Source organism: Vicugna pacos, chromosome 8 (genome assembly GCF_048564905.1).
Source record: "Vicugna pacos chromosome 8, VicPac4, whole genome shotgun sequence".
Taxonomy (NCBI): Eukaryota; Metazoa; Chordata; class Mammalia; order Artiodactyla; family Camelidae; genus Vicugna; species Vicugna pacos.
This window is the reverse complement of record NC_132994.1, coordinates 38,132,359-38,139,214: the sequence shown is the minus strand read 5'-3', so window position 1 is coordinate 38,139,214 and position 6,856 is coordinate 38,132,359. Positions and strand designations below refer to the sequence as shown.

The following is a 6,856-nucleotide window of genomic DNA, read 5'->3' as shown; positions in this document are numbered from 1 at the left end:
CTTTGCACTCTAAATATATTTTCATCCAATGGACCCAAGTAAATGAAGAATATTCTGGCTATTTTGGACTAGAATAATCTCTATGTCTATTATTATCAAATATATATTAGTGATAATGATGTATTAGAGCTGGGCTTCTACGGTCTATTTAGATTTCATATACATTCTTAACAATAGCCTGAAATCACAATGAAATGTTACTTTTAAACAAAGAGATTGCCATTGCAAATCTGTTTCATTGCAATCTGTTTCATTTCCCTCATCACTTTCTCTGTTTCATCTCTTCCAATACAACACTTTCAGTTTTAGAGCCAGACGTGTATGCTGCAGCTAGAAAATTTCTCAGGTCTCCTGGTAATCTATACTCAATTTAGGAAGAAGCAGCAATTGCTTAATATATTCAAGTGGTAGCAAAGGTAAGAATGATTGATGGATAATCATCAAATGGTTGTAAAAAGTCAGTTGAGATACACAATATATAGCGTTTTTAAGGAGAGTACTTTTAACCACACTCAACCTAAAAACCTCAGCAGCCAGATCAGGAACGAGAACATTACCTGAAAGTACAGGTGGATAGCCCTCAATTTACAAATCCATCTCTGACCAAAGAAAATTAGCAATCACATATTCCAAGGTTAAGCTTAAATGTGAGCTCTGCTCTTCATCAGCAAATTGTTTAATAAAGGGACAGGAAGTACTAGTAAAAGAAAAGAAAGAAAGAAATGTTCTGATCATACATGCTTTTTTCCCCACAAATTTTTAAACACAGCTACTAAGGAGCAGAGAAAAAAAATAAAAAAGACTAATTGGAAAACCACTTTGCCTCTGTCTCTACCCCTAGGTGCTAACAGAGCAGGGAGCAAGCCAAAGGGACAGTGGTAGGTGTGGAAAGGCCATGGACTATCCACCAATCAGATAATCACCGCTGGAGTAACTGGGAAGTGTCTGAATGTAGGTATGTGTCCTGAAGACTTCTGTGTGCTCTTGCAATCCCTTATCTAACTCCCCACCCCTGTGACACACCTGCCGTCTCATCAGCCTTTTGAAAGCACTCCTTGGCAGGACCTGGATGTGTGTGCATATGCGCAGAGCCACTCCAAGATGCAGGGTGGCTCTCCAGCAGGAGGTCCTCCCCCGTCTCTGGGCTTTTAGAACATTCTGCAGAGGGCAGGGAGGGTATACCTCAGTGGTAGAGCACATTCTTAGTATGATCCAGGTCCAGGGTTCAACCCCCAGAACCTCCATTAAAATAAATGAAGCTAATTACCTATCCCCTAAAAACAAAAAATCAAAAGAACATCCTACAAAATGACTTTAAACTTCCTCCTAACTCTAGTCTCAGTGTTTACATATAGAACCCTTCTTCCTCACTGACACTGAGCCTTGTTTCCTGAACACTGAAAGCCTTTGTCCTTGCCGTCTCATTATCTGAAATAACATTCCCCAATTCTCTTTGCTGGTTTTAGTTCTGTTTTCCCTCCGAGTCCTGAGTCCAGTTGTACCAACATTACATCTTGCTGATTCCCCATCCCAGGTATTTTCTCCCTTCCGAATGTCTGTAGAACTTTGCATCCTACTTCTCCTCTGGCATTTGACAACTTGTATCGTGTATTGCTGTGTCTTTCTTCATGTATCCGTCCTGTTTCCCCAGTGTAGCTGGTTATTTCTGGAGAGGCAGGATCTGCTGCATGTTTGTATACAGAAGTCCAGGACAGGGGAAATGGGCATGTAACAAGCTACTATGAGGGAGCGAGGCAACGAAGGGAAGTGGTTGAGAACACGGACTCTGGAGCTAGACTGCCTGAATTTCAGTTCCTGCTCAACCGATTACTAGCTGCTTGAACTTGGCAAGATTTAAAAAAAGAAAAAAAAACTTTCTATGTCTTAATTTTCTCATCTCCAATAATAATAATACAACCATCTCCTTAAGTTGTAAAGTTTCAATGAGCTAATAAATAAAAAGAGCATAGAATAGTGCCCAATACATATCAAACATTCAGAAATCATTATTTATTTATTACTGTATGTCTAATAATTGTTCATCTCATTTGATTTTCTCAATAATACTAGAAGATCGATGGCATCATTCCCATTCTAAACAATGCAACCTTGTGGCCCTGAGAGGTCAGGTTACTGCCCAAAATCCTGAGAAGAGGCAGAATGAGCAACAAAGTGTCTGACCTAAACCCTGAGCTGTTCCACTTCCCACACTGCTTCACACGGTTCCCTGGTGACTAGTTCATATTGATAATAATGGAATTTGTTCTCCTCTATTCTTACAATTTAAACCAAATACATCGCAACAAATATTTGTGTTTCCAGGCACTGAAGGAGAAAGATGGAGATGACGACAATTGGCTATTCCTACCCTAGGATATTTTACAATCTAGGTGATTCAAGTAATGGAAACAAAGCAGAAACATCTAATAGGATTCTAACGTCTCACTTCTAAGTTGCTTTAGAGACTGGCCTTCCATGGTCCCTCCCTCACCCTGTGTAATAGTGTCAGTTGAATACAGTATCACTGTTGATAAAAATAACACTTTGGGGGTTGGTGGGATGTGCTATTTAAGAGTAAACTATAAGATTTATCAGTTTCAAAATTGTGTTATTCTATTTGAAATTATTTTTGAAGAATTTACAAAGAGCTCTGTTAAACTTGGCAGAGCTAGCCCCTCCTGGAATCTCTTTGTTTTCCAGGAAATCATTGACAAGTCTTGTTCCCGCTGCCAAAATTCCTTGGCTGCTGCTATTCCACTTGTGCTGTCGCACTTCCCACTGTGCTGGGATGTAGTAGATGACTGATAAATCTTAGGGTAAATTAAATTTTGTCACTCTACTGATTCTTAAATATTTTCTGCTCTTCTGGCCCACCTCTGAATTACAGAGTAACTTCAGAGATCCTCTGTAGACCTAGAGAGGGGACTGGGAGGGGTAACATTTTTGACTGCTTACCTTATTCTAGGTTTTTTAATTTACATACATCATTTCATTGAATTCTCAAATTAACCCCAGGAAATAGGTATTGTTATTCCCCTTCTACCAACAAGGAAGCTAAAATTCAGAGTTTAACTAACATATTTTAAAAACCACACAGCTGGTGAGAATTTCCAACACAAGTCTAATCAACCAAGCAAATGATGAGGCAGTAATGGGTATGACATAAGGGCTTGATTCAGAGTTAGGAGGCGGTTACTATGTTTTGACACTAACTTCAAGTGACTCAGGCATATCATAGAACCTCTTCCTGTCTCTGTATCCTCATTGCCCGTGACATTGTTGTGAGGATCAAAATATTTTATTTGTAAGATGGCTCTGAGATTATGATTGACTTTATAAACGTACTATTATAGGTGTATGTCTGGTAAATAGAAACGTTGACACAGTTAAGAAAGCCTCAAGCAGTTTGAAATTCTTAGCAGGCAATGGGAAGGAAGGTGGAAGCATTGAGAGGAAGCCAAGACCAAACACAAAGAACCACCATGCCTGCACAGGGACTCTGGGAGCAGATCTAGAAAAGATGGCTCTAGTTATGATGCTGACCGAATGCTGTTCAGTTATCAGTCACTAGGTGGCTCTTACCCTTATAATATGTTATAATATGTTCTTGAATGTAGGTATAATGGCCGTAATCACTAAACCAAGGACTAGACATAGAACAAGGCATTGGAAATCAGGACTGCTGTATATGAAACCATGTACCTTGTAAAAGGAACCGCTGTATGGCCAGCTACTCATTCAGAGGAGTAAGAGTAACTGTCCTTCAATACATTGTTCAAAAAGTACGTGTCCAGCTTCCAAAGTACCTGAAACACCCTACAGGCCTACAGTGGGATTCAGCCTGCTGCTTCTTTATAAAAATGTATTTATTTATTTATTTTACTGATTTATAGTTAGTTTACAGTGTGTTAATTTCTGGTATACAGCACAGTGATTCAGTCATACATGTATAGATTCCTTTTCATATTCTTTTTCATTATAGGCTATTACAGGGAATTCAGGGTTTGCAGATACTACTATACATAATGCAGATAAACAACAAGGCCCTACTGTATAGCACGGGGAACTGTATTCAGTACTGTGTAAGAGCCTGCTGCTTCTTGAAACAATCTCTTGGGAAGTTTTTCAGAGGAATTAATGGCACTTCAAGTTGTGCCTGATGTCTGGTTTTGACCTTGTAGATGTTGAAGGGATGTAATTGTATTTGATGAGTTATTAAGCATGTGCTTTAGTTGTTATGATAGTAAAAACAGCTGTTTCTTAAAACTGTAAGGTGCTTTCCATTTCTGAGCATTTAATTGCATTCTTACTGAATTCAGATAAGTCTTTAATCTCAGCATATGATCTAACGCATGTATTTAGATTTAAGAAAGTCACCCACTTTTTTCCCATTCTTTTGTTTACATGATAAGTTACAGAAACCACTTAGCAGGTTTTTTAAAATTGTATTTTAACCTGAATGAGTATTGGTAACCTAGCTTGATACTTTGAACAGTATTCAAGGTGTCAAAGAGAAATTAGCCAACCACGTTCGTGTCTTTTGGGAAAGCCTGCCTAGAAGAGGCCTCTAGTTCCACGATTACTGCTGACATGGAAGATCTATCATCAGTTACTCAGATTCATCTGGCCAATTTCAATGGTCAAGTATTTCTAAAAATATAGGCCTATGACAACAGCACGTTTAACTTTTTTGAAATAGCCTCTGTAACATTTGCAGTTAGGCATCATTGTTAGGTATTAAGTATCTGGATGGTAGAATGGGTTGCAAAAATAATGATTGCACTAATACAGCAAAAAATGGCTAATTTGCGGAATACTTTTAGGGTCTTGTCCTAAATTATAGAACTATTTTGTAAACTCTGTCACTATATGAATATTATTTCTGAGAACAATTTTTATAATACCAAATTATACTTTTCTGAAAAGTGCTGGAATATAATAGAGAAAAATGTTCCTACCTCTATCACATAAAAAATATTCATGAACATGGGTTCCTGACATATAGTAGGATGGTACCCATCTCAGAGGAATTATATTATCTGCCATTCACAGGTGGTCTGGTTTATGCTAGACACTTGAAAATAGATCGTTCTCAGTCTTCAGGATGTCCCTGCAAGGAGATTTTGTCTTCCTCACATATCTTCATAACATTAAGGTTCAGAAAGTTTAATAACTAGTATATGGTAGTGCCACAATTCAAGCCCGAATCTTTTAGACTCCTGTACTCATGCTCTTTCACTATTAGGGAAGCCAATCACCTCCATAACAGATAGGATGTGATGAGTGAAAAAGAAAAATTCTGAAAATAAACCAACAATAATAGCTACCATTTATTAATGTGCCAGGTACTGGGCTAGATGCCCGAGGATCTTTAAATTCATTATTCTAATAAGGATTCAATCATCTCAGGTTTTTCAAATTAAGTGGATATTATATCCCCATAGTTTATTTATTTTATCTGTCCGATTTACTTCACTTAGCGTAATACCCTCTAGGTCCATCCCTGTTGTTGCACGTATACACACCACATTTTCTTTGTCTATTTATCTATCAAAGGACACTTAAGTTGCTTCCATATTTGGCCATTGTAAATAATGCTGCCATGAATATTGGTGTGCATATATTCTTTTGAGTTCATATTTTTGTCTTCTTTGGGTAAATACCCAGAAGTGAAATTGCTGGATCATATGGCAGTTCTGTTTTTAATTTTTTGAGAAACCTCCATGCTGTTTTCCATAGTGGCTGCACTGATTTACATTCCCACCAACAGTATATGACAGTTTCTTTTTCTTCACATCCTCACCAACACATTATTTGTTGCCTTTTTGGTAATAGCCATTCTGAAAGGTGTGAGGTGGCATTTCAGTGGTTTTAATTTGCATTTCTGATGATTAGTGATTTTGACCATCTTTTAATATATTTGTTGGCCATCTGTATGTCTTCTCTGGAAAAACGTCTATTCAGTTCTTCTGCACATTTCTAAATCAGGTTCTTGTTTGTTTGATATTGAATTTATGAGTTCTTTATATATTTTGAATATTAACCTCTTATCAGATATATCATTTAAAAATATCTTCTGTCATTCAACAGGCTTCCTCTTCATTTTGTTGATAGTTTCCTTTGCTACGCAAAAGCTTTTTAGTTTGATGTAGTCCATTTGTTTATTTTTGCTTTTGTTGACCTTGCCTGAGGAGAAAGATTAACAAAAAAAACACTTTCTAAGACTGATGTCAAAGAGTGTATTGCCTATGTTTTTTTCATGGAGTATTATGGTTTGGGGTCTTACATTTAATCCTTTAATCTATTTTGACTTTATTTTTTTATATGATGTGAGAAAGTAATCCAATTTGATTTGTTTGCATGCAGCTGTTTAGTTCTCCCAATGCATTTATTGAAGAGGCTGTCTTTTCCCCATTGCATATTCTTGCCTCTTTGTCACAGATTAACTGACCATATAAGTAAGAATTTATTTATGGGTTCTCTATTCCGTTCCATTGATGTATGCATCTGTTTTTGTGCCAGTACCACACTGTTTTGATTGCTGTAGCTTTGTAGCATAGTTTGAGTTTAGGGACCACAGTACTTCCAGCTTTGTTTTTCTTTCTCAAGATTGCGTTGACTATTTGGAGTCTGTTGTGTTTCCATACAAATTTGGGGATTACTTGTTCTAGTTCTGTGAAAAATGCCTTTAGTACTTTGATAAGGATTGCACTGAATCTGTAGATTGCCTTGCGGTATGGTCATTTTAGCAATATTAATTCTTCCAAATCATGAGTATGGTATATCTATTTGTGTCATCTTCAACTTCTTCCACCATTTTTTTTTATACTTTTCAGAGTACAAGTCTTTACATCTT

General features: G+C 37.2%; 1 protein-coding gene across 1 annotated transcript in view; it reads left to right on the top strand.

The window, feature by feature from the left end:
- Window positions 1-841: 841 nt before the first annotated feature.
- HS3ST5 (heparan sulfate-glucosamine 3-sulfotransferase 5) overlaps window positions 842-6,856 on the top strand; it is a 103,725-nt gene continuing 97,710 nt past the window's right edge. Inside the window, exon 1 of the mRNA XM_006205674.4 lies at window positions 842-955. The gene's annotated coding sequence lies outside the window, so the exon portion shown is untranslated. The remainder of the gene's footprint in view (window positions 956-6,856) is intronic.